The sequence below is a fragment of the Nannospalax galili genome, unplaced genomic scaffold, assembly GCF_000622305.1.
Source record: "Nannospalax galili isolate Female #2095 unplaced genomic scaffold, S.galili_v1.0 scaffold8069, whole genome shotgun sequence".
In the NCBI taxonomy this organism is placed as follows: domain Eukaryota; kingdom Metazoa; phylum Chordata; class Mammalia; order Rodentia; family Spalacidae; genus Nannospalax; species Nannospalax galili.
Window position 1 is genome coordinate 2,708 of NW_008358831.1, and position 9,884 is coordinate 12,591.

Below are 9,884 nucleotides of genomic sequence, written 5' to 3' on the forward strand. Positions count from 1 at the left end.
GAACAGGGCAGCTGTTGTAAGAATCATTTGTCACCTTGCTGTCCAAGACCAAATGGCTGAAAATTCAAAGTTAGAAGGGTTGTTAGAAAGAAGATGATCCTTGTGGAGTCTATAAGGGATGGACTTGCTCAGGCCTCAGAGTAGGGACAGACAGTGATGTTGATGGATTTGGCTGTGGAACATTAAGCAGGTATACTGATGTACACAGGTCCAAAGATGCTGTTGGACTCTGGAACAAAGCCCAGCCTGACTGCCAGGCATAGGCTCACCAGCAGGCCTGGCCCACTGCAGTGGCCTCCCCATCCTGTCCTTCCTTTCTCAGGATCTCTGAAAGCAGCATGGTGGCAGGTCATTAGTCCTGGTCACCGTCTAGGCTGCTGCTTTTCCTCGATGGATCTCTCTGAGTCCAGAGGGCTAGTACACCTGTTCCAAGAATCCAAGGCCACCAAGTGCTGTGCCTCGAATCATTCCAGCATAGGAACCCCTGCAGAGCAATTAATTATTGGGAAAGGTTTCCAGGACTCACAACACACAAGCTGGGTTTGATGGCTGTGGTCAAAGTTGGGAGGAGGAAGAACTTGTAGAGTGGAAACTAGCCTTATGTCATTTCTCTGAGCCAGTTTCACTCCACTGTGGCATCCGTCCCATGGGGAGAAAGGCAGGAGACAGTTCTTAGAGAACAGTGTCTTTCAGCAGAGGCTTCTTCAACAGTTAAAAGGCAGCTCAGTGATGTGAAGAAACGAGTCAGGGTGTTCAGGGTTTAAGACGACCAAAAGCTCACAAAGGTTTCAGTTGCTCGCACCTCAAAGACGATGCCATCAGTTCCCTACCACCTGGATTCCCACTGCTCTGCCCAGCCAGGGAAATGTCACATGGCGCACAACTAAGCTGTGGGAACTCTGGGCCACACCTGCTTCCAGGTAGAAATTGGTGTAGCAGAAGAGATGACACTATCCTCAGGTGTTTCACTATGTAGCTACAGCTGCCCTGGAACTCAACGACCTGCTTCTCCCTGGTGCCTTTCTAAGCTACACAGGTACACGGTTATTATGTTTGTGCTGTAAAACTCGTAGGCCATTGTTATTACTATACAAATAAGCATTTCTCAGAACAAAGTTCTATGCCACTTTGCTTCTGTGGCTACCTTCTCTATAAACACACTTGAGTCAAAAAAAGTAGGGGAATCAAAGGTTGTAAAATAAATGACAAAATAAAAGATTTTATAGTGTATCTCAAACAGCAATACAGACCAGAGTGTAAAACAATCCAGGACCTGGGCTCGATCCCCACCACTCGGGAAGCTGAGGCAAGAGGATTATGAGTTTGATGGTAGCCTGGGTGGGCTTTTTGTTTTTTGTCTTTTTGAGACAGGGTCTCCCTGTAGCCCCAGCTAGCCTGGAACTCACTATGTAGACCAGGCTGGCCTCAAATTCACAGGGATCATCTGCCTCACCTCCCATGTGCTGAGATTAAAGGCATGCACCACCATGCCCAGCTGGGTTGGGCTTTTAAGTAAGCCTGTCTCGAAGAAAATCCAGGACCAGCTTCAGATTATGCCACAAAACTAGTAAGAGCATTTCTTTGAAACTTCAGGGAACCTGAAGAGTTCGCGGGTGTGGGTAGGTGAGAAGATCAGGTCTCTCCTTCAGCTGTACAGATTCCCCAGGATCAAATTGCAGGGCTTCATGACAAGTACCCCTGCCTTTTTGAGAAAGGATCTCACTATACAGTCGTGGCTGGCCTGGAACCCTTTGTAGACCAGGCTGGCCTCAAACTCACAGGGATCTTGCCTGCCTCTGTCTCCTGAGTGTTGCATTTAAGGTGTGCACCTATTCCCTTGTTCCAAGATCTCTAGACCAGACTGGCCTTAAACCCAGATGATCTTCTTGCCTCAACCTCCCAAGTGCTGAATTACAGGTATATGCCACTACACCCAGCTAGAATAATCTTTTTATGCTACCTGTGAGTCGTGGAGGCCCCTGATACATATGTGGTCTTTATTTGGAGGACTGGTAAATACATGTTTTTGTGGTCAGTGGTGGTACTGGAAGTGCGGTGCGTGATTTCCCCAGCTGCTGTCCCAACACCTTTTCTTTCTGTTTCAGGCCTGAAAACACCTTGTCCAGTTTTGATCCCTTCAAGACTTTGCCACAGCCTCTATCACACATCTGTTTTCCTCAAAGAAAAAAATACAATAAAAAGTGTTTTCCTCTTTTACACTGTATAACTTAAGAAATAGTGTGTTGTTTGTGAATGCATGGTCTGACATCTCGGTACAAGTTGGAGATATTTTCAAATAGAAAAAAAGACATCAAGAGTAAAACCAAGAAAAAGTGAGTATTTTTATAGTTTTAAGTATGACAGGATGGATTCTTACACTACTCACCAAGAAAGTATTTTTATAGCATTTTAAGCATGACAGGATGGATTCTTACACTACTGTGGATCACAACTTTTGTGTTTGAGTTTTGAATGCTTGTAATGAAGTTTCTCTATCTCCCGCCCTCTATAAGTAAGCTGCATGTTGTTTCTAAATTGCATCAAAATTTCCAGACTTGTTTGGTGAATGTGTAGAAGCCATCAGCCTGGCCAGAATCCACGGCACATTAGTAACATGGTGTGTTTTCTAGGTCCCCGCAAGACAGAGCCTTTAGGAGCGGCTGCCTTCATGGCATATTCAGTTAGGCAAAGACTACTTTGGTAAGGTTCCTGAGGAGAGTGCCCTTTGAAAACCATGGTAGCTCAGCTGTGACTGTACAAACTGTGCCAAGTGTGAGGTTTTCCTGTTTTATGCTTATTTATGATACCACGCTGTGTGTGTGACCTGATGTAGCACTCACCTTCCATTTCCCAGTGGAACTATAGGGTTGGCCTCTCAGCCTGGCTTCAAGGAGGAGTAGGCTTTGCCCAGCCCCCTTGGCTACAATGGGCATCATGTATCTCCTAAGTGATTTTGCAAGGCACACTGACCCAACTGAGCTGGTGTTCTAAAGTTTCAGCACCATGTCAAAGAGACTCAGTATAGAGAGTGTGCTGTGAGATGACCTACTGCATTGCACAGGACAGGACACGTAACCATGGCCATGTGCAATGAACACAGTTAACCTTAAGATTTCTTCAAAGCCAAAGTCTTGTGCTGTAAGCTGACACATTTCCAGAGGCTGTGACAGTGTGGCCTCTCCCCCTCATGCAATGAACACAGTTAACCTTAAGATTTCTTCAAAGCCAAAGTCTTGCGCTGTAAGCTGACACATTTCCAGAGGCTGTGACAGTGTGGCCTCTCCCCCTCCTTATACAAGAACCATGTGTAATATATTGACCTTAGAATTTCCAACTGCTGATAGAGCTGGACATAATCACAATCTTTCTTTGTTACTGATCTGCTCGTGTTGTGTAGAAAACTTAAATGTTTTAATGATTGTATCGTTGGTTTGGGGGATTTGTTTCATTAGAAATAAAAATGTCAAAAAGTTTTTAAAGATCGTCACCCGCCCCCACCACCCCCAATAACCAAGGCCTGGTATGAAGTGCTCTTTCTCAACATAAGGTAGAGGAAACAGGCAGGTAGCAGCCTGGGGGCTTCTGATACATCCACTTTGGTGTTCAGGGACTGGCTCATGCTCTCAGTGCCACTTGGCTGTGTGAAACTCCTCTACTTGCTTTTAAGGAAAAGAGCCACTTCACCATCGACTATGCTTTTCTAAACGTTTAAAGGTACTTTTCTATTGTCATTTTTAAAAAATAAAGTGTTTATTCCAGCTATCACACTACTGCTTGGCACCTTCTTCAGTCCCACATTACAGAGGGAACCAGATTTATTTCCAGGCTGTGACAGAGCTAGACACTGACTAATCAACCAAGGTTCAGACAGATTAAAGGAAAAAAACAGTAATGACAGAGAACGGCCTACAATGTGCTACTATAACCACTTGGTCACTGGCACTGACACCAGAGGCCACTAAGAGTCTCAAAGTGAATCCACATACTTGAGCTACCTTTTGCTTACTTCAGCTGATACCACCACCTTAGCCGAAGGCTCAAGATTATTCAAATTCTGATAGCCAGAGAGATGGCTCAGCATTAGGAGCACTTACTGCTTTCACAGAGGACTGGGAGTTCAGTTCCATGGGATCCAATATCTTCTTCTAGTCTCCACAGGCACACTTACCACATACATATAAATAAAACTAAAATCTTTTAAGATTTATGTGTGATTCCCTGGAACTGGGGTTACAGAGGGTTGTTGGCCACCATGTGCATACTGGGAGCAGAACCTGGGTCCTCTGCCAAGAGCAATAAATGTTCTTAACCACTGACCCATATCTCCAATCCCCTAAAAAAAAAAAAAAGATTAAAGGCGAAGCAGTGGTGCACGCCTTTAATCCAGACACTTGGGAGGCAGAGGCAGGCAGATCTCTGTGAGTTCAAGGCCAGCCTGTTCTACAGAGCAAGTTCTAGGCCAGCTGGGGCTACAGGGAGGCCCTGTCTCAAAAAGACCAAAAAAAAAAATTATTTAAAACATACAATGATGTGTCTGACACAGCCAGGATGACAAGGTACTCTATACACACTCACGCTCTGTGGCTTTTGTGGTTTGGTTCAAATCTGCTATATAGCCAAGGATGACCCTGAAGTTCTGATCCTCCTACCTCTACCTTTCCAATGCTAGGATCACAGGAGCTTGAGTTCAAGGCTTTGTACCTCTCTAGACAAGCCCTTTACCAGCTGAGCTACATCCCCTACCGCACTCTTACCTCAACAGGGCAGTCACTAGTGACCCTCCGTCTTGGGTACTGATATTTTTAGTTCTGTGATTTATATCTCAAATGTCTTTTCCAGAGGAGACAATCTGCCAAAACAGGTCATGGCCACCGCTTTCTGATCCCTTGGCATTGGTGGAGAAAACCAATACAGCTTCCAAGGCGACCCTCAGGCTTGAGGGCATGCCCAGCATTGTTCTCTGGGGAAAACTGACTGTGTGGCTTTGCCTTCAGCCAAGCAGAGAGGCTGAACTCCAAAGCATCAGAGACTCCCACACACCTGGCCGTATTGAATGTCACTACCTTAAGCTACCCCCATCCTACCCAGTTACTGCTGCACACATTGTTACTTCTGTATGACGTGTGATGGAGCAACACCCGATCTCTATGCTGATAGAGGCTATATGAAAATAGCAAGCCTGGATGGTAATCACCAGTCCAGTACAGGCTTCCAGATACATTCCCACTGACCCACTTCATGAACTGTCTCTGGAAAACTCTGTCACTCTTCTAAGCAGAAATGAATACAGAGTCTTTTGGAATCCGTAATAGAATTAGAAAAGGGTGGACTGGTTTGTTCACTCTTGCTCCCTTATTAAAATGTCTCAATTTATATAGGCTTCAGAAAAATAGTAACTTAGCCAAATGGACTATCTTGTGAGCAGAATGTAATGTAAAATAAGCATCCAAAATTACCACTTAAGGGATTTTTGAGTCTTAAGTCTGCAAATGAAAATACCTTGAGTTAAGTCGTGTTTGTAATTCAGATTCACTGGACCCAATGCATCCATCTGCCCTACTTCCACAAACTTAATTTGCAATCAGTACTTACAGCATCCCTAGGTCCTTAGTTATATGACATAAGGGATAGCTTTAAGAAAGCTAGAACCAGGCATGGATAGCACAGGCCTGTTAATCCCAGCACTCAGGAGGCTGAGACAGGAGAAGTCCAAGCCCTACCTTGGCTAAATGATCCACCACTGCTACAAAACATCTCACACAAGATTGACATTAATTACTCGTATTAACTCTCCCCTCAACTGCCCTGGCTCCAAAGAAGCTAACAAAGAACAGCTTCATACTGTCTTTTGTAGCCGTGGTACCTGTAAGTTCTCTTACTAGTGCACCTCAGGAGATCACACTAACATATCTCCTGCTTTACCAGGGGAGGAGAGGTCTCACAAACTGTAACACAGCTTACCCCAAAGAAATACCAGTGAAATGTTGGCTTTCTACTGTTCACATGTACCTCTTAACAATGAAGAGGTCCAAAGGGGGTAAGAATAATAAGGTCCTGGACAAAGGAGTGCTTTTCTCCTAAAACAAGAATCCCAAGCCTTAGATGTGAGGGCTTGGCAAGCATGTTCAGCATCTTACAATAGTCAAATGCAAAATAAACCTGTTCTTGACATTTCTAGAACTGGTCCTGCCAAATTTGGGATGTAGTTCGCTCAGTTATCTTTTGGCATCTTTCTCTTGTTTCTTTTAGTGCTAGAGACTGAACTCAGGGCCTTGTGCCAACTGCTCTACCTGTGAGCTATATCCCTATCCTTATGTTTTTGCTGGAAGCTTTGCAATGAATGTCCTATAAGGACTTGCTTTGTTCTGGCAGGTTGAAAAGTCACTGCTTTCTACCAGTGTTGAAATCACCAAGTCATAGGAATGTCCTGGCCAACCTCCAAACCAGAAGAGCTGGACCCATTCTGCAGACTTGTACTTTCAAAGAGTCCTTTGTTAATCTGCTAAAGAGGGATCAGTCCCATTATTTCTTCCACCAAGGCCAGAACCCACTCAGCTTCCAAGATCAAACCAGACAGGGTATGTTAATGTTGGGCCCAATTCTAATTCCATCCTTCCAAAGAGTATTCTCCCCAAATTCCCAAGACAGGCCAGAGTCAGGTATTCCAAGTTAGTCTGAGAAATGGTTTCCAAGTCCCCATCTCCCTTTGATGAACTTCTACTGATCTCTCAGGGCATCCCCTCAAGTACACACTGGGAAACAATGAACATGCATCTCCAAGGGCGGCAATGCAAGGACAGCAAGTTATCACTGGCCGCAGGTGTAGCAGCACCCAGCCTTGCCACAGAGCACACAGTACTAGTCTCAAAACCTGAGAAAACAGAAATGAAGCATAGGAAAGTAAAAATAGTAAATCAAGGGAAAGGGGACATTATGTCCCATCGTCTATGCCTCCGCTAATCACTATTAGCTGGTAAGAATTGGGAAATTCACAAATCCAATGTTCTTGTCCCACATGACCACCTACATTTAGAAGGTGCTTCTACTCTGGTGATTTCAAACAAAGAGCTCACAAGAGAAATCCAAGGTTGTACAGTCACAGGCTCCCTACAAGCACTGAGACTGGAAGTTTCTACAGTGCCTTCTCCACATAGGCTCTGATCACCAGGTATCAAGTGCTTCTCCATCCCCAGGGTCCCACTGTCATCTGACCACATTTATAGTCCTGTGACAGCAGCAGACAATGTTCGTTTTTTACACTTTGTCTATGCCCAGCTACATTTCTCTTAGCCATTCCCTAAAAGCCTCTCATGTTGGGATGAATTATAGATCAGATGCACTGCAAACTGTCTCAGCCTTTTAACTCCCCCAGCTGTGCCCATTCCCACATGCTTCTAAATGGCAGCAGATCTGGTAGAAACAGGCAGCAAGATCAACACTTGAATTTCTGGAGTAATGTTTTCAGACACCCGGAACTGGTCAGACACATTTCTTTCTTTCTTCTTTCTTTCTTCTTTTCTTTCTTCTTTTCTTTCTTTTTCCTTCCTTCCTTCCTTCCTTCCTTCCTTCCTTCCTTCCTTTCTTTCTTTCTTTCTTTCTTTATTTCTTTCTTTCTTTCTTTCTTTCACCATCAAACACAACCAAGCTACCAAATTTCCACAAAGACTATACTCCCACACATGACCTGAGGACACAGTCCTAGTACCTCAGCATGGAGGTGTTGTAGGCCAAGGAGAATGATGCTTACAGAAGACAATGCAAGAGAACAAAACAGAACTATAGAATTTACAAGTTTGGCAATCAGCAAAATACCTCCTTTTTCTAGATTTCACTTTTCTCATTTCTGAGGAGAGTTTCTAATAAGAAAATTGAACTCAATTATCAGGCCAGTTCATAAAAAAAAAAAAACAGGAGGCTAGAAGTCACTAGGAATAAACTCCCAGCAGTTAAGCATCTTACCTTTGAACCTGGCATAGAAGTCTGTCTCCTTACAAAGCAAGATGAAGTGTATGAGACATAGAAACCACATCACCAGACCTAGCCCATAAATTAGTTCGGAGAGTACAAGTTGCAAACAGGCATCTGCCTGGAGATAAGCAAGTTCCAGATTCAAAGGAAAGCTAACATGATGCTCTAAAACACTTAAGATCCTGATCAGAGAAAAGCTTCCGACAAAAGACAGTAAATTTCTTATATTCTAAATTATACTCAGGAATCACATATTTTGGAATTTGGAGGTAGGAAAGGGAAAGCAAACAGATGACATTAAACGGATGTGAAGTACTCAAAAAGGGTAAAAACTAAAAAAGCTAGTCTGATTAAAGGCTCATTGCTTTGGATTACAATTATGCTTTTTTTCTTTTCTGTTTTTGTTGTTTTTAGACAGGGTCTCCCTATAGCTCCAGCTGGCCTGGAACTTGCTCTGTAGATCAGGCAGGCCCCACCCAATCTTACAGAGATCTGCTTGCCTCTGCCTCCCAACTGCTAGGATTAAAGGTGTGCACCACTACGCCGGGTTCCCATCATGCCTTTTTGGAGAGCATTAATTTGTGAGGTGAAATCTGTAGTAACTCAAATTGCCATAGTGAACCACAGAAAAATGCAAATACGGAAAACACGTGGCTTGTCACAAGAAGGGCCACATTAAGAACCCTAGGAATCCACACATACTTGATAATGGCTCTTCTGAGTTGGACTAGGAACAGGTGACAGAGGGTACCTCCACCCAGAAACAGCATAGGACAAGACACATGAGACAGGGCTGGGACATGGTGAAGGTAATGCTTAGGTTGGCAAGGAGACATCTTTATTCAAGATGGTAGCAGATCATGAATCCAAAAGGCTAAAGGTTGACTTAGCCTTTTAAAAGAAAACATTAACAAATTTAGTAAGTCTTTATTGCTTACTTACTAACCAGAGGCACACCCTGTGTTCCAATCATGAAATGATTTCATTTCATGAAATCTACATGTTCACCAAAAGTGCAGACTGATCATAACATCTAAAACACTTGCCCTGGCAAGTCAGAGACGAGAGCTGCTTTCTGCCATTTTCCAAGAATGAAAAGAAACAAATGGAACTCACTAATTTCTTAAAAATCCTCTTACAAATGATTTTATTATAAATATTTTCTTTTGGAATAAACAAATACTGCATTCAAGACTACCTGCCAACTTGCTATAAAGCAATGAGGAGGAGACATGGAAGCAGGAACCATTTAGAAACTGGGTGAACAGCAAAGAGACCTGCATGCCATACCAAGTGCCTTTCTCCCAGAACCGTAGCAGAGTTAACAGGAATACCGTATTTGAATTAAATAGCCTACTGAATTAAAATAAACTCTGAGTTTGGTAATTTGCACTTGTTCTGTAAACTGAACTGCTCCTCTCTTCAGTCCTAAGCAGCAGATGGAAAGACAGTTTTCAGATTCCAAACATCAACAAGAAAAATCTTGACTGTGTCTGAACCTTGTTTGAAGACAAAAGTGTTCTCTATTTGCCAGGGGTTATGTCCGAGTAATCCTTCAGCACTCCAGCCAAGTGTTCATTATGAGTCTTAAACCGACGCTTTTTCTGTGAAGCAGGCTTTTTCCTTCTCTGAATAGAGGCCTGAAGGAAAAGGTAAAGACAGACACAACAGTACAAAGGTCAGGATTTACTGAGCAAGCCCAGAAACCAGCAGCAAAAGCTACAGGGTTGTTTTTTTAACTTTTTAAAAAATTCATCATTTTTATTTTATGTGTATGCGTGTATTGTCTGCATGTGTGTAAGGGCACCCATGTCATTCAATGGCCACAGAGGTTAGAAGAGAGCACTGGATCCCCTGGAACTTTAGTTAGTGGTGGTTGTTAGCTGCCATGTGGGTGCTGGGAATTGAACCCAAGT

General features: G+C 43.5%; 1 long non-coding RNA gene across 1 annotated transcript in view; it reads right to left on the reverse strand.

Annotated features, from left to right (window-relative positions):
- Positions 1 to 9,087: 9,087 nt before the first annotated feature.
- The window catches only part of LOC108490152, a 2,325-nt gene continuing 1,528 nt past the window's right edge, over positions 9,088 to 9,884 (reverse strand). The window contains exon 2 of the long non-coding RNA XR_001872151.2: positions 9,088 to 9,608. This is a non-coding gene — a long non-coding RNA (uncharacterized LOC108490152). The remainder of the gene's footprint in view (positions 9,609 to 9,884) is intronic.